Source organism: Spermophilus citellus, assembly GCF_964194105.1.
Source record: "Spermophilus citellus genome assembly, chromosome: 7".
Lineage (NCBI taxonomy): Eukaryota > Metazoa > Chordata > Mammalia > Rodentia > Sciuridae > Spermophilus > Spermophilus citellus.
The window spans coordinates 144,119,808-144,138,945 of record NC_138188.1 but is presented as its reverse complement, the minus strand read 5'-3'; the positions used below and the strand labels follow the sequence as shown (position 1 = coordinate 144,138,945).

Genomic DNA, 19,138 nt, shown 5'->3' with positions numbered 1-19,138 from the left:
ACAAGAGCATGTACTTCAATTTCTAACACATTTTCATGACTTAAAATGTGTCACACAATGTAAGTGATTCCCATGGATTGTCATTATAGTAAGTCTTTATAAGAATCCTGTGACATTTCAAGATCAAGAAAATGAATAGCCTGATTTTAAAAAAATGGACAAAAGATCAAAATAGATATATCTCAAAAGCAGACAAACTTTCAATAGATAAATTTAAAAATTCTCAATATCCCATATTCCTGAAATAATGCATATTAATTCCACAATGAAATATCACCTCAAACCTGTTAGAATAGCTATTTTCAAAAGAAACAGGTAAGTGATGGTGAGGTTATAGAAAAATGTGAATCCTTATATACTGTTGGTGAGAATATAAGTACAGTGTTCATTCGGAACTTTATGGAGGGTCTCCCAGAAAATTAAAAGTTAAATAATATACAATCTTACAATCCTATTCTTAGACATCTATCCAAAGAAACTGAAATGAATATGATAAAATTTATTGACATTTTCATGTTTATTTCAGCATTATTCACAAGCCAAGATATGGAATCAACCTAAATATCCTTAGGGAGGTGAATAAAAATAAAAATGTGGCAGGGCTGGAGTTGTGCCTCAGCGGTAGAGCACTCGTGGGGCCCTGTGTTCAATCCTCAGCACCACATAAAAATAAATAAATAAATAAAATAAAGGTATTATGTCCAACTACAACTTAAAAATAAATATTTAAAACAATGTGGCATATATACATAATGGAATATTATTTAGCCATTAAAAAAATTCTGACATCTGTGATGAAAATGGAATGCATTATGATAAGTGAAATAAGCAATGCATGGAGAGACAGTGTATTATCTCACTCACACATAGAATCTAGAATTGTGAAACTGAAGGAAAAGAGCAATAGGATGTTAGTTACCCAAGGCTGTAGTGGGAGTAAGGGGAACAAGATCTAATGGAGTTCAAAGGGCAAATGGGCTCAAAGATTCACTTAGACAACATAATAAATTTTTGGTATCTGTTATGATTTAGATGTCGTGTCCCCTGAAAGCTCACATGTGAGACAATGCAAGAACATTTGGAGTAGAAATGATTGGGCTGTAAGAGTCTTAACCCAATCAGTAAATTAATCTCTTGATAGGGATTAACTGAGTGGTAACTGAAGTTGTAGGGTGTGGCTGCAGGATGTGGGAATTAGTTGTGGCTGTGGGGTATATATTTGTATCTGCAGAGTGGAGTTCCTCTGATCTTCAGGTGAGCTGCTTCCCTCTGCCACACTCTTCCACCAAGATGTACTGCCTCACCTTGAGCCCCAAGAGTCTTCCCCAAAAAGTTTTCTTTCTTTACAGTTGTTCTGGTCAGATCTTTCAGTCACAGGAGTGAAAAAGCTAACTAAAAGTGTCTATGACACATTATGGCGACTATAGTTAATAATCATGTATCATATGTATATCTTAAATGCTATAAAAGCTAATTTCAAATGTTCTCACCAAAAAGCTGATAAGTACATGATATCACATATATGTTAATTGGTTTGATTAAATCATCTCACACTCTTTTCCATATAGCAAAAGATCACATTGTGCCAGAGAGCTCACAATAGCCCACACCCAGATCCAGGATTTCAGTAGGCCGGGTTCATCCCTCCCCCTGCAGGGCAGACACTGCCAGAGCCTAGCCTTTGTCACAAGACCGCCCCTTCCTACCAGCAGACTACCTTGGGAGGTCAAGCCCAGCAGCCCAAATCCAGCCACACCGGCCTCTGCAGGGCCCAAGTGCACAGCAGGCCAGGTCAACCCCTATCCCAGTGGGGGATACACTTGCCAAAGCCTACTCTCTTGTGCAGGACCACCCCTTCTGACCAGTGCACTTCTGATCAGTGAACTACTACCGAGATCCACCCCAGATGGCTCACAACAGCCCTGGCAGGATGCAGGATTTCACTAGGCCCAGATCACCTCTCCCCCTGGTGGGGCAGACACTGCCAGAGCCTAGCCTTTGGTGCAGGACCACCCCTTCCTACCAGCAAACTACTGTGGGAGGTCAAGCCCAGTGGTCCAGACCCAACCACTCCAACTTACTCAGGTCCCATACAGGATGCAGTAGCATCCATTGAGGGACACCAGCAGGGTCTGGAAGCCCAACAGCAAGGTGAGTTACAGACAATCTGCACAGGTACTACAAGAATATAGGGAAGAAACTGTAATATTTCAGATCCACACTGCAAGAAAGGAAGACACATAGACAACATATAAAAACAAGGGAGGAAAGTGCCTCAAACAAACCAGGGCACTATAATAACAAAACCTAAGGACAGCGAAGTTGATGAAATGTCAGAGAAAGAGTTCAGAAGGTCGATTATTAAAATGATCTGTGAATTAAAGAATGACCTAACTGAGCAAATACAAGCAAAAATTTATCACTCCAACAATGAGATAAGAGAGCAAATACAGGTAGCAAAGGATTACTTCAAATGAGATAGAGACCCTGAAAGAAAAAAAGCCAGTCAGAAATCCTTGAAATGAAAGATACAATATATCAAATAAAAAACTCAATAGAAAGCATAACCAAAAGAATAGATCACTTGGAAGAATAACATCAGATAATGCAGACAAAGTATACAAGCTGGAAAATAAAGTTGATCACACAATGAAGAATGTTAGAAATCATGAACAGAACACCCAAGAATTATGGGACAGCATCAAAAGACCAAATCTAAAAGTTATTGGGATAGAGGAAGCACAGAGTTTCAAACCAAAGGAAGGCACAGTCTCTTCAATGAGATAATATCAGAAAATTTCCCGAGCATGAAGAAAGAATTGGAAAACCAAAGACAAGAGGTTTACAGGATATCACATGTACAAAATTACAACAGAACTATACTAATGCACATTATAATGAAAATGCCTAGCATACAGAATAAGAATAGAATCTTAAAAGCCCAAGAGAGAGAAATCAGATCACACATATTTGGGGAGACCAATTTGTATCTCAGCAGATATTTCAAAACAGACCCTCAAAGCCAGGAGATTGTGAAACAACATATACCAAGCTCTGAAAGAAAATGGATGTCAACCAAGAATCTTATACCCATCAAAACTAAGCTTTTAGATTTGATGATGAAATAAAAACCTTCCATGATAAACAAAAGTTAAAAGAATTTACAACGAGAAAGTCTGCACTATAGAACATCCTCAGCAAAATATTCCAAAAAGAGAAAATGAAAAACAATGAAATGAAAAACAATGATAAAAATCAGCAGAGGGAGGGATTACACTAAAGGAAAATCTAATCAGAGGAGAAACCAAGTCACATTAAATACCAAAAATAAACAAAAATGGCTGGGGATACAAATCATGTCTCAATAATAACCCTGAATGTTAATGACCTAAATTCACCAATCAAAAGACATAAACTAGCAGACTAGATTAAAAAAAAAAAGAGAGAGAGACCCAGAAATATGTGGTCTCCAAGAGACACCTCTCATAGAAAAAGACATTCACAGACTGAAGGTGAAGGGTTTGGGAAAATCATACCACTCACATGGACCGTGGAAGCAACCAGGGGTTTCCATCCTCATATCAAATAAAGTAGACTTCAAACTAAAATTAATCAAAAAGGATAAAAAAGGACACTACATACTGATCAAGGGAACCATACACCAACAAGATTTAATAATTATAAAAAGCCAGTCAGAAATCCTTGAAATGAAAGATACAATATATCAAATAAAAAACAATGGAGCAGTTATGTTCATCAAACAAATTCTTCTCAAGTTCAAGAGTCAAATAGACCACAACACAATAATTTTGGGTGACTTTAACAAACCTCTTTCATCACTAGATAGATCTTCCAAACAAAAGCTGAACAAAGAAACTATACAACTCAATAGTATAATCAACAACTTAGACTTAACTGACATATATAGAATATTTCAACCTTCAACCAGAGAATATACTTTTTTTCTCAGCAGCACATGGATCCTTCTCTAAAACAGACCATACACTATGCCACAAAGCAACTCTTAGCAAATATAAAAAAAGTAGAGATACTACCCTGCATTCTATCAGATCATCGTGGAATGACATTAAAAATCAATGATAAAATAAGAAATAAAATCCACTCCAACACCTGGAGACTAAATAATGTGCTACTGAATAAACAATGGGCTACAGAAGACATCAAGGAGGAGATTAAAAAGTTTTTAGAGGTGAATGAGAACACAGATACAGCGTATTGAAATCTCTGGGACACTATGAAAGCAGTTCATTGCATGGAGTTCATTCCTTAAAAGAAGAAAAAGTCAACACAATAAATGACTTAAGACTACATCTCAAAGCCCTAGAAAAAGAAGAACAAATCAACACCAAAAGCAACAGAAAACAGGAAATAATTAAAATCAGAGCTGAAATCAATGAAATTGAAACAAAAGAAACAATTGAAAAAATTAACAGAAAAAAAGTTGGTTCTTTGAAAAAATAAATAAAATTGACAGACCCTTAGCCATACTAACGAAGAGAAAGTAGAGATAAAATTCAAGTCACTAACATATGTGATGAGAAACGAAATATCAGAACAGACACTACAGAAATACAGAAAATAATTAGAATTATTTTAAAACCTGCACTATAATAAAATAGAAAATATAAAGCATCGACACATTTCTAGTCATATAATTTGCCCAAATTGAGTCAGGATGATATACACAAATTAAACAGAGGAAATGATGAAATAGCAGGTGCCATCAAAAGTCTACCAGCCAAGAAAAGCCCAGGACAGGATAGATACATAGGTGAGTTCTACAAGATCTTTAAAGAAGAACTAATAGCAATACTATCCAATTTATTTCAGGAAATAGAAAAAGAAGGAGCACTTTTCTAAACTCATTGTATGAGGCCAATATCACTCGGATTCCAAAACCAGTCAAAGACACATCAAAAAAAGAAAACTTCAGACCAATATCTCTAATGAACATAGATGCAAAAATTCTCAATAAAATTCTGGCAAATTGAATACAAAAACATGTCAAAAAGATGTTGCACCATGATCAAGTGGGATTCATCCCAGGGATGCAAAGTTGGTTCAACATGCAGCAATCAATAAATGTAATTCATCTTATCAATAGATTTAAAGATGAGAATCATATGATCATCTCAATAGATGCAGAAAAAGCATTTGACAAAATACAGCACCCCTTTATGTTCAAAACACAGCAAAACTAGGGATAAGAGGATTATATCTCAACATCATAAAGGCTATCTGTGCTAAGGCCCAGGCCAACATCATTCCAAATGGAGAAAAATTGAAGGCATTCCCTCTAAAAACTGGAACAAGATAGAGATGCCCTAATTCACCATTCTATTTAACATAGTTTTTGAAACACTGGACAGAGCAATTAGATGAAAGAAATTAAAGGGATACATATAGAAAAAGAAGAACTCAAATTGGCCCTATTTGCTGATAATATGATTCTATACCTGGAAGACCCTAAAAGTTCCACCAGAAAACTCTTAGAATTAGTAAATGAATTCAGCAAAGTAGCAGGATAGAAAATCAATACCCATAAATAAAAAGCATTTCTGTATATAAGTGACAAATCCTTAGAAAGGGAAATGAGGAAAACTGCCCCATTCTCAATAGCCTCAAAACAAAAATGAAATACTTGGGAATCAACTTAACAAAATAGGTGAAAGGTCTATATAATGAAAATTACAGAAACCTAAAGAAAGAAATCAAAGAAGACCTTAGAAGATGGAATGATCTACCTTGATCTTAGATAGGCATAATTAATATTATCAAAATGACCATTTTTCCAAAAGCACTATATAGATTTAATGCAATTCTGATTAAAATTCCAATAACATTTCTCATAGAAACAGAAAAAGCAATCATGAATTTCATCTGGAAAAATAAGAGACCCAGAATAGGTAAAGCAATCCTTAGAAGGAATTGAAGCAGGTGGCATCACTATATTTTTAACTATACTACAGAGCAATAGTAACAAAAAGCATGTATCAGTGCCAAAACAGAGTGGTAACCAATGGTACAGAATAGAGGACACAGAGACTAACCCACAAAACTACAATTATCTTATATTAGACAAAGGTGCCAAGAACATGCATTGGAGAAAAGATAGGCTCTTCGAAAAATGGTGCGGGGAAAAGTGGAAATCCATATGCAACAAAATGAAATTAAACCCTATCTCTAACCGTGCACAAAACTCAACTCAAAATGGATCAAGGACTAGGAATACAACCAGAGACCCTGTGTCTAATAGAAGAAAAAGTAGGCCCTAATCTCCAACATGTGGGATTAGGCCACAACTTCCTTAATAAGACTTCTATGTACAAGAATTAAAATCAACAATCAACAAATGGGATGGACTCAAACTTAAAAGCTTCTTCTCAGCAAAAGAAACAATCTGTGAGGTGAATATGGAGCCTAAATCTTGGGAGCAAATCTTTACCCCTCACACATCACATAGAGCACTAATCACTAGCGTATATAAAGAATTCAAAAAGCTAAACACCAAAAAACAAACAAACAAACAAATAACCCAATCAATAAATGGGCCAAGGACCCAAAGAAACACTTCTCATAAGATGATATACAATCAATCAACAAATTCATGAAAAGATGTTCATCATCTTCATCATCACTATCAATTAGAGAAATGCAAATTAAAACCACTCTAAGATTTCATTTCAGTGCAGTCAAAATGGCAGTTATTATGCATACAAACAACAATAAGTGTTGGTGAGGATGTGGGAAAAAGGTACACTCATACACTGCTGGTGGGACTGCAATATGCAGCCAATATGGAAAGTATTATGGAGATTTCTTGGAAAATTGGGAATGGAACCACCATTTGACCTAGCTATCCCACTCCTCCTTTTATACCAAAAGGACTTTAAAAACAGCCTATTTCAAGGACACAGCCACATCAATGTTTATAGCAGCACAATTCACAATAGCTGAACTGTGGAACCAACCATAGATGCCCTTCAATAGATGAATGGATAAAAGGCCCCTGCCCCTCCCCCGTCTGATGTGACTAGAGCTTGAGGCACACAGGGCTGGAGAGGCTGCAGATCCGCGACCTGGAGCATTGGAGGTGGTGATTATAGCTCTTCAAGTCTGCAATTTAAAAAAGTGTCCTCCAATAAAACTACATTGCAAAAAATGGGAAAGAAACAGAATGGAAAGAGTAGAAAAGTTGAAGAGGCAGAGCCTTAAGAATTTGTGGTAGAAAAAGTCCTAGACTGACATGTAGTAAATGGAAAGGTGGAATACTTTCTGAAGTGGACGGGATTTACAGATGCTGACAATACTTGGGAACCAGAAGAAAATTTAGATTGTCCAGAGTGAATTGAGGCAGTTCTTAATTCTCAAAAAGCTGGTAAAGAAAAAGATGGTACCAAAAGAAAATCTTTATCTGACAGTGAATCTGATGATAGCAAGTCAAAGAAGAAAAGAGATGCTGCTGACAAACCAAGAGGCTTTGCCAGAGGCCTTGATCCTGAACGAATAATTGGTGCCACAGACAACAGTGGAGAATTGATGTTTCTTATGAAATGGAAAGATTCAGATGAGGCAGACTTGGTGCTGGCAAAAGAAGCAAATATGAAGTGTCCTTAAATTGTAATTGCTTTTTATGAAGAGAGACTAACTTGGCATTCTTGTCCAGAAGATGAAGCTCAATAGCTATTTGCATTGATATATATATATACATACATACATATACATACATACACACACACACACACATACACACATATATAAATACATATATACATATATATAAATACATACACACACACATACACACACACACACACACACATATATATATATATATATATATATATATATATATATATATAAATATAAAATCTGGGTCTTCGTTTTTGATTTACTAGTGTGAAAAAATAACTACATTCTAATGAAAATCAAGTTTGATATGTTGGTTTTGAAAGTAGTATTGGGGAGTTGTTGGGTTTTATTTTTTTTGTTTTGCATCAATAGCACTGGTTACTTTGAGCAAATAAAAGCTTTCTGTAGTTGCTTTCTTCATCAGAAAAGAGCATTTGATAAGATGGTATATTTCCTCTGCTTTTCTAAAAGTTGGGGAAATTTCTGTAGTTATTACTCAGAACTTGTTTTTAACTAATATGCCTAAGGACCATTTTGGGGGTTTTGTTTATTTGTTTGTGTGTGTGTGTGTGTGTGCATGTGTAGATAAAATACTTACATAATGGTTTTGGTTTTGTAAACATTCACCAACACAAAAAACAATGGGTAGTAAACCCATGTTCCTGAGATGCCATAATCCTCTGCAACCTAAGAAACGTCACTTCAAGTTAAATTGAAATTTTCCCTAAACTTAACCTTTCAGATTAAATAAGTGATTCTGTAGTTAATCAGACACTTTAAATTAGATAATTAAAAGCACATTAAATTTACATTTGTCGTCACATAAATGCAACAGTTTTATTTGCAAAATTCCTGAAAGGAAAAATACTATCACTATACAACTTCTGCACCCGGGCAAGTAAACTAGACAAATCCTAATTTGTCTTAAAATCATTGAAGAATGAAGTAGGCATGTTAATAGTTCTTCTAGTTAGCCATTTTTTTTTAAAGTTGAAATCTGCATACTAAAAGGTCATAATTTATGGAATGTCTTTAAGATTTGGCTCATGGAAACCTGATCAGATGGCTAGAGATGTTGGCAATTTATAGCCTGCTCACATAAATTGGTGAGGGAATTTTTACAGTCTAAACTATTGATGTGTTTTCGTCACCCCAGTTCATCCTTAACATTCAGGCTCAATCTTTTCAGTATTTGGATTACTGGTTCAACACAAGCTAGGAAAATAACTTTGTAGTAATCAGAAAGTTACCCAACTGTATATTGTTTACTTTATTGTAAATACTGGTGAACAATGGTCAATAAATAGTTTTATATTCCTTTAAAAAATGAATGGGTAAAAAAATGTGGCATATATACTCAAAGGAATATTACTCAGCAATATCAGAGAATAAAATCATGGCATTTGCAGGTAAATGGATGGCGTTAGAGAAGATAATGCTAAGTGAAGTTAGCAAATCCTCAAAAAACAAATGCAGAATATATTTTTTGATATAAGGAGGCTGATTCATAGTGGGTTAGGGAGCAGGAGCATGGGAGGAATAGATAAACTCCAGATAGGGTAGAGGGGATAGAGGGAAAAGGAGGGGGGAATGCTGTAATTAATGCTGATGGAATGTGATGATCATTACTATCCAAAGTATGAAGACAGGAATTTGTGTGAATATACTATGTATACAACTAGAGATATGAAAAATTGTGCTCTATATGTGTAATAAGAATTGTAATGCATTCTGTTGTCACATATAAATTAAAAAAAATATTAAAAAAAGATCACACTTTACCTCATATGAGACTTCAAAAAATAAAAGAGAGAGGGAATCTGGCCACATGTATATACTTATGTACATACACACACTGACATAATAGCAGATGTAAAAATGTAAAAGAATTTTACAGTTGTCAAGACCCTTATGTTCTGTAGCAGTTTGGATGTTCTCTTTTGTTTTCTTTCTTTCTTTCTTCTTTTCTTTTTTTTTTTTAAGAATTAAGTTGAACTTGATAATTGGTTTCTAAATTCCTTAAACTCTAAGATAATTTAGGAAAGGACACAGGAATTTGAGTTTTATATTTTATATTTAAATATAATTTCTACCATTTATAAAATGCATCGGACCAAATCAAATGTGACATTCGTTTTTGGCAAAATTGTATAAATTTTTTGGGACAGTGCTATTTATTCCATGTATAGGAAAGCCTCTTTACAAACAGAGATTCTATAAGGAAAAATACTATAGTAGTTCTAGGTGGTAAAAATATTGATTTATTTTTAGTCCCAAATCTTCTTGATGATTAAATGTTAATAAAATTGTAATGAGTTACAGCTTAAACTGTAAGAATAAGGATATTTAAAGAGGAAATAATACAAATGCAGACTTAAAAAAAAATTCAAGGAACCATGTTTCTTTCACCTACTATTGCCGTGAAATGTTCCCTAAGGAGAAATTATCTAGATTTAATTAAACGGCAGCTGTACAAGCAGAAGGCTGAGATAGAACATTTAAACAATTCTTATGTCCATGACCTTGACTGAATTTCTGATTTAGAGTTACCAGAATCAAAGTGAGGGCCTGTGTCTGAATCTGTCACCTTCTTCAATGTTGTGTTCAGAACAAACTTTTCCCATGCCCAATCCTGTTAATACCTGGAAATACAAAAGAAACTTCCAAGTCTGATCTCAGAGTTGGTAACTAGTTGTACCTGTTTTGATAAATATCACCTTTTGTTTTCTTTTTTATTCTTTCTTGCTGAGATGTAGATCTGGACTTATAGCTGCTATTCATTACTGCATTCTGTCATTGTATGGGATTTTCTGACTTGATTACTTGCTTAATGCAAACCATACTCTTTCTCTTGTCATTTCTGCTCAGGCTTTGAAATCTATCTTCTGAACATGATTTATTTGCAGTTGGTATGTGTGACCTAAGCACAGTCTTAGTGCTTCCTGTATTCTGACCTTTACCTGAATTCTGCCAGCTCAAAAGCAAGCTAAAGGTGATAACAACCACACCACTGGCTCTGGGAATTGAAATATGAAATCTTTGACCTAATTCTGCCATAGGTCATGAATAATATTATCAGGCAATTCACCACAGGAACTTGGGCTCTCCACTTACTGAATCAAATAGAAAAGGTATTATTTGAAAAATGAATGAACACCAATGAAAAATAAATTTAAGTCTTTTAAAATCACATTGATGATATCATGTGTTTTATCCTGTAAACAACACTCAGGATGAGAGCAAGGCTCTTTACTGGGCTTGATGCTCTGTGAAGTGCAGTTCTCAAATTTGTTTCTTTAGCATTTTAACAACCACAAATAATAGTAACAGATTTTGTAATGTGTAATGGAGGTTTTATTTTTCAAGTTTCGTCATTCATTTCTCACTACTGAAACACAATCTAAAGGAACATCTTTCCCTTTTCTCAGTATCTACTCTTAGCTCTCCTATCTAGGTCATGGTCACTACCAGGTCTATTTTAGAAGCCCCTTACTAGTTTACAGACCTACCTGTTTCTACATTAAGCTAATGTTAGTACCCAACTTTTATTATGGTGTCAGAGATGAATATAAATTGACCAATGCCTATCTTTGTGACTTTTTCTCCAGTTAGCTTAACTGTGCTCCTTAAATCCTAGCTACCCATAAACCTTTCCTCCTTTTAATCATTTGCTCCGTCCCATTTTGAGAAAATTATAATATCTACTTAGTGAATCAAATGAAAGGATATTATAAAATAAATGAAAAATGAATTTAAATATTTTAAAATTACAAATATATGTATTGTCCTGCACAACATAACTACAGGACATAATTGTATTTTAGTTAAATACGGACCTTTTATACAATGGTGGTCATGTAGGATTTTATGCCTAGTGACATTTTAGCCTCTTTAGTTGATCTACAGACACTTTGTGATGTTCACATAATGATGGAATCACCTAATGAGGCATTTATTAGAAGCATCATATAAATAATCAGATAGTTTCATGTTCTGTCTCCTTAATTGAAGGGTGGGTACTTTCCTTGTAGTTCTATATACAGCAACTGAATTTATAGTTGACACACAATAGGTGCTCCATATATAATTATAAAATTAATGACTGGAGGATAAGTATATATTCTAACTGTTGTAAATTATTTAGCAGAAGAGGAAAAATATATCTTCATTTGTATTATGTTTCAAAAGTTTGGACTCCATTCTAGGTTTTATTTTTTTTTCTATTGTAATACATTATCATTTTAAAACTCTGCCTATCTTGTGAAGATGTTAGCTCCTTAAATTAGTTGAGAATTAACTGCAATAAAAAATTGAAACACCTTAACATTTTTTTCCAAGCGTTTGAATTTTCTCATTTGATTTATTCAGAAGGAAACTACCAAGGGAGTAAAAGCTAATATATCCTTTGGCACATTTAGAGGATAATTCAATTAATGATTTCATAGATCCAGTACTGTATGTTCAGTCATATGCAGAATCAGCTATGGCAATTAACTGGATTCAGTCCATGTACCATGGGAATTCAAATGGCCACATGGAATACTAAATTAGATGAATGCTTATTGCCAATTAGCTGTAACACTTGGTGTGCATTTTTTGTATTAAATTTCAACAACCAAGTTATGCATAAATCTTGGCATATTTTATGACCTTCAAGTCAAATCATATTAAGAAATGCCTGTGTATGACTTCTTAGAATATACCAGGTTTCCCTTTAATTTAATGTTTATTAATGATATAATAATTCTGACCATAATAGAAGATTTGTTATAAGCAAGGTGACTTATTCATCTTACTAATATTAATCTTTCTCTTTATCAAATATGTCTTTCCTCATATGACACATGAAGTACAATAACATTATGTTGTAATAGCCATTTTTTACCTTTATATAATTTTCCATAAATAACTGTTATTATTAGGCATAATTTCATGTAGATATTTAGATTTCAGATATTAATCTCCATAAAAATGTCTAAGTTATCAAAGAAAGAATGATTGTTTTTGTAGACATATAGAAGTGTTAAAGTTGTTTTATTAATAAAAAAGTCAGTTTCCTTAGAAATGAAGTATTAAAATAGATATGCATTTATTCAAATGAAATTATAAATTTGCTTATTAATATATGACCAGAAATGTTTATATATACAATGCTTATTATATAAATGAAGTTTTTAAAACAAGCAAAATAAGCAGTCATAAAATTAAATGTTGGTCAGGGTAAGAAAAAATGCATATAACTCCTGTTTTAGCATTAATAAATGAAGAGCAATTGAGACAAAAATCAATCATTTTACTAAGTCTGAAAAAATCACAGAGATAAAATAAAATATAAAGTTTTATAAAAGTCTTTTTGACATTGAGTAGACCACACCAATAGTTACTCTTATAATCTTAGAAAAATTTTATCTAGATACAAAAAAATCAGATTGTCTAAACAAAAATAAATGTCTTCAAATGCCTTGTATGTGATAAATAATAATAATATTTATTTATTTATTTATTTATTTATTTATTTATTTATTGCAGTGCTGAGGACTGAACCCAACCTCATGCATGTTGAGCAAACATTTTACTGCTGAGTTTGTTCCCAAGATTTATTTATAATTAAATAAAGATTTAATTATTGCTGCATGTTAAAGCATTTTAAGATTCATGAGTGTTAAAAGCAGTCCTTGGGAGAAGTGAATTTCTCTCATCAAAACTTCATCTCCATCCCAAGGATGTAGATGGTTTATTGTGTCCATAATATTAGAACATAGAAAGGTAACACTTGATGTACATTTTTTGTATTAAATAATTTTTTGTATTGAAATAAATGGATTAATGTGAATATATGCTGTCCTATCAGTCACTGTATTTTCACTATACAGATTCCATATTATATTTTTCTTATTTTCTACATCTTTAAAAACTGTGACGATTTTACTTCTTAAAGATTTTTTTTTTTACGCTTGCTGCTCATTTTTGTACTCTATGAGACATGCAATTATAAGTACATTAAATTATATGTTATTGTATAATACTTTCTAAGCTGATTTAGTAAGTAGACTCTCACTCCTGATACTTGGTGCAATATTTGCTTTCAATCATTTGCATGTTTGAAAAGCACTGATGCTACTCTATTTCTAGTTATATGATAAAAATATTAAACTGAATAATTATAATTAAAGGTTTTTAAAGGAAGATACAGAAATCCCATTTACTCCTTTAATCAATTTAAAACAACTTATTGACAAATATGTTTTTTTTCTCATTCAATATGTAATGATTATTCAAGCATGTTGAATCCACTTAGAGAAAATATAAATATGCATATTTTCACAAACCTAAATAGTATACTAAAACTAAGCAATATTACCCTTTTAACCATATAATTAGAAAAAAGTCCAATTTTACATTACAATTAGGAATGTAATATTCCTATATCCCTGTAATTCATGTTTTTTCTTGCAATGTTGCACTGCATATATTCCTTAAGAATATGGCTAGGACAATTTCTTAACACAAAATCATGAATATCATTTGAGATAATCTAAGACAAACACAACACACATACAATAATTTAATACTAAATTCAGTTTCAGGTTTTATATAATCTATTAAAATTGCTGCATGTTGAATATGCCATTTATTCCTTCTTATAAAGGATATGCCCTGATACTTATATAAGTGTATGTTGAAGTGATGTCAATAAATTAAAATCACACCATAAAATTAGCTTCATTTATTCCAATACTGGTCCCCCTGTTCCCACTTTTATATCCCTTTAAACCTATTCTTAATACCACATCCAGGGACATTTCTGTAAACTTTAGTGTGGGCAGTATTCTCTGCTCAAAACCCTTAGGTAGCTTCCCATAATTTCTAAAGAACTCCTTAAGATTATGAACCTCTATACAGTGCTGTCCATTGGAAGTGCAATTTTCTTTGATGCATGGACAACCACAGATAAGATGTCCAATGTATATTTTTCTAAGAGCTATATTAAAAATGAATAGGTCCATTTAATTGTGATAATGCATTTTAAACCAATATACTACTCTGGACAAGGTGCATCTGCATTATTCATAAATCCAAAAACATCCTGAGGAGGAAGAAGAAAGAGTGGGGGTAACAAGCAATGTGTCACATATGCTAGATGTGTCTTATTGTGTCAAAAGGCTAAATATCAGGGAAGTCAGTGAAGTCCAAAATGTGTATGTTACAACCCCAATTCTTACTATGATGGAATGTGGAAGTGAGGCATTGGGATATACTAAGATTTTTTTGAAGTCACAGGGTGGAATTGTTAAAATGGGATTAATGCTCTTGTAAAAAGAGACAATAAATTTGTGTGTGCATTCACCAAAGGCCATGTGAGGACATAAGGAGGAACTGCATCCTCACAAAGCACCCCCACCATGCTCCCATCCTGATCTCACACTTCCAGACATGAGAACTGCAAGATGAAATGTCTGTTGTTTAAATCACTCTGTCAATGACACCTCACTACAGAACACTAACCTGAAATACACCTTGACTGTCCTAATGACAACTGGAATCCTTATGGCAAGGTGTTCATTCCTGAGTAAGAACAGAAAGCTAAACCAAGGTGGAGGTAAGGTTTAGTGTTTTTCTGTTAGAGTTGGAACAGGTGTCACAACACAGTGAGGAATCCAGTAGTTATACAAAATCATGTTTCCAGTTGTTTGTTTGGTGTTCATTCATTTCCAAGGTTTAGCCTTTCAAGAATTGGATGTTTTTTAAAATACTAAAAACATCTCACCACTTAATCTCTGAAATACATTTTAACAACAAGTTTTGATCTGAATTAGTATATGTCAGAGAGAGACAAATTGTAATAAAAGTAGAATAAGCAACAGAATCTGTGCACAGAAGAGAGAGAGAGAGAGAGAGAGAGAGAGAGAGAGAGAGAGAGATTTGATATTTGACATTTCCCCAGGAAGTTCATGCAAGGATTGGGTTAAAAAATACTGTTGAGCAATTAAAGGCTTTTCATGTTTCTTTTAAAATGTTCTCTTTTAATCATCTGCATGAAGAGATGTTTTACATTCTCTTTTTCTGTCCTTGAAATTACCATACTTGGTATAAAATCTAAATAGTTGCAGACAGAGGAACCAAATTTTATCTGCAAATGAGACATTCTCTTTAAAGTTTTAAACATCCTAAATATATTATGGTGTGTATAAAAGTCAGGATCATAAGACAAGATTTTAGTCAGATATAAAATGTGTATCTGCTATGACCGAGGAATTTTTGCAATTTCTAAAAGCTTACTAAATTTTCATTTAATGTTAAATTCATGCTCCCAATCTTATCTACCTTATAAGGTAGAGTCACGATTATATTGAGAGACTTTAAAACTTGCATAAAGAATTATTGGACAAAGCACACATCCATTAATTCTATTGAATGCTTGTAAATATGGAAGAAACATGAATCAGTATTACAAGATTAGATAGTATTCCCAAAACCTTAGTATATATTTGATATTGCTAAGTACCTCTTTTATATTACAGAGAAAGCACATTTACAAGTTGCTATTATGTCTAATATTAATTAAAAATCAGCTGCAGCAAACTCAATTAGAAAAAATGTAAGTGAAAAAATTCAATATTTCTTAACATGCATTGTTACCATGTTACTGTTAAATTAAATTTATCACATAAAATAATTAAGCCTAATTAATAGTTAATATGTAATGACTACCTACTCACAAAACTTAATGATATTCTAATTATAATCAAACATACTGTGTAATTGGTGCTTATTGCATTAAACTACCTATCACATGCCTGTTATCTCTTTGTTTTCTAAATTGGAACTTTAGTTCAACTCCTGCTTCTTAGTAAGGTAACACCTTTGAAACAGTGAAAATGAACTGGCAATATGCCAAGGAATCTGCTTAAGCTGAACAACAAAAGAAGTTTGGAGCAAAAAGGCTTACTCTTTTAACACCTTAAGTTTAGTATTATTATAGTAAATGAGGCTGCTATCAAGTTATAAATGGTTTGATTCTTTCCCACTAACTCTTAGCAACATTATAGTGTAGTTGCTCAGTTCAGGTGGTAAAAATTCTTAGAATAAGAGGTTTTGTGACACCGTGTAACGTCTCTTTAATTTTTATAGTTTTATAAATGGTTTTTGATAAGAAAAATGCATAATAAAAGTATTTTAGGCATATCTAATATGTATGTGTTTAATTACAATAATAGCTTTCCATTGTTTTTTCATGTAATGTACTAAGAAGTACATCACTATTATACGTTTCTAAATATCTTATTTAATGCAAATTAGGTTTCAATTGCCAAAAAGGAAGGTTATTAAATAGCTTCCATACATATTATGATTATTTAGTTGTAATAGAAGACTAAATTAATTAACAGATGCAAATCCTAAAATGACCAAGAGGATGAATTTATCTCTCAGTAGATTTAGAGTAGAGATTTTAGAATTCATTATCCATGGTTCATGGGGTAAAGAAAATGAATGAAAAGTATAAATTGTGAGCAAAGAGACAGAAGACACAAAACACAAAAAACTGAAACTTTACAACTAAAACATAATAATTTCTGAATTAAAACACTTAATCTATAGGCTCAATTGCAGAAAATAGACGATGCAGTAAAGAGTTACAGGGAAACAACAAAAATGATGTGGTGTCAAAAGCACTGGGACATGAGTCTATGAGATGTCTCTCTACCTCTGAGATAATCTTGAAAGGTCTCATGTATAAGTAAAGTCACAGTGTGATGAAAAGATTAGAGAGAAAAAAAATATTTGAAGAAATAATGACCCCAAACTGTCCAAGTCTATTGACAAACATGAATCTACAGCTTGAAGAAACTCAGCATACACTGAACAGAAACATTTAAAGAAAATCATATCTAGACACATTATAATTAAACTGCAAAATAACAAAGATAAATAAAATAGCTTGGAACAGCTAGATAAAAATAATACATGACACAGAAATGAAAAACAATACAAATTACATAGATTTCTCTTAGGAAAAAAAAAACTTACAAGAATATGAAAACAAATCTAAAGAAATGTCAACCCAGAACTCTTACCAACAAAAATTTCATAAACAGAATGGTTCAGGAATTGATCTTTCTACATGAAAAAAAAAATCTAATATACTTTATTCCAAGAAAATCTGCTGTACAAGAAATAAAGAAATTTTGGGGGGTTAATAGAAAATTTAGGTTTTCAAGGAAAATGGAAAAGCAAAAGAAATGGCATTTAAATGAATAAATACAAAAAATTTTTCTCTCCAGTTTTTAAAAATCTTCGTAACTACGTGAAACTAATGTTATTATTATTTTCAGTTAGATTGTGGATGGATGTGGATGCAATATATAATGACATTAATAATAAAAAGGTCAGTTGATAAGAGTGACTGTAAAGGGACATATGTGATAACAAGAATGCAGCACATCATAATTTGGTAAACACAAATAAAGCAAAGTTTAGCAGGACAGGTGAGTTTTACATGACTTGTTAAAAACATATGAAATACCTAAAATAAATTACCTAAGAGTTCACTTTAAAAATTCATAAATAAAGAGAAAAGTGAATGCAAAACATATAAGAGACAGGAAATAAAGAAAGCAAAACAGAAAATGTCAAACTAGAATACAGATAAATGATGGAAATTATAAATTTTAAAAAACTAAAAGCTAAAACTTGGAACAGATCAATAATTTCGGCAAATGCCTAGCTAGATAAAGTAAAATATTTTATCAAAATGTGGTGCAATATCTACTAGATATATAAATGGAAATATAATAAACAAATCCAAAAAATGGACTCAAAATAGACTTAGAAGACCTTAATGTAAAACTTAAGTCCACAAAGTTTAAAATGCAAGCATATGCAGAAGTCTCCCAGACCTTTTACTAGGTAATGGTTTTTTAAAAAGAATATAAGCTGTATGACCTTAAAAGTCCAAATTTATGTATTTGATAAACTGGAATTAGTGAAAACTTAAAACTTTACCTTTTCAAATTCTACATTAAGATGCCACAGAAATCAGGCATTGTGGGAGGCCAACCTTACCAGTGACTGAGTTACATTCCCCAGCTGGGTGCTGAGGCGCTCAGTCACAGAAATGGGTGTGTCTTGCAAAAGCCCCATGGGTGAAGCTACACTCACCTGTTCCTTTGTAATATCACCCCTTGCCCTGTTTAGGATAGAATCTTCCATGGAAGTGCCTTGTGTGTGTCCCCTCCTCTTACTGTGCCCTTGGGTGTGGCCTACCCAGGTGTCAGTCAACCTGCTGACAGTGGACATCATGAAGATAGACTCAGCCCCCTGAAACCTGACCCCTGGCCTCATTTGAATAGCTTCTCCTCAATAAAAGGGTTCAGCGCATGCGCTCTCTCTCTCTCTTTCTGCGGACCTTTAAGTTCAGAGGGGACCTTTAAGTTCAGAGGAGCCATCACAGCAACCCCAAAGAAAAAGGTATTTGTGTCTCTTG

The 19,138-nt window shown here is 33.1% G+C and overlaps 1 protein-coding gene and 1 pseudogene across 3 annotated transcripts in view; one reads left to right on the top strand and one right to left on the bottom strand.

Moving 5' to 3' along the window:
• NCAM2 (neural cell adhesion molecule 2) overlaps positions 1-19,138 on the bottom strand; it is a 494,626-nt gene that overhangs the window by 147,649 nt on the left and 327,839 nt on the right. The gene's annotated exons all lie outside the window — the stretch shown is intronic.
• On the top strand, positions 7,045-7,653 carry LOC308653512 (chromobox protein homolog 3-like; annotated as a pseudogene). Its single transcript has one exon. The product of its transcript is annotated as a chromobox protein homolog 3-like (transcript).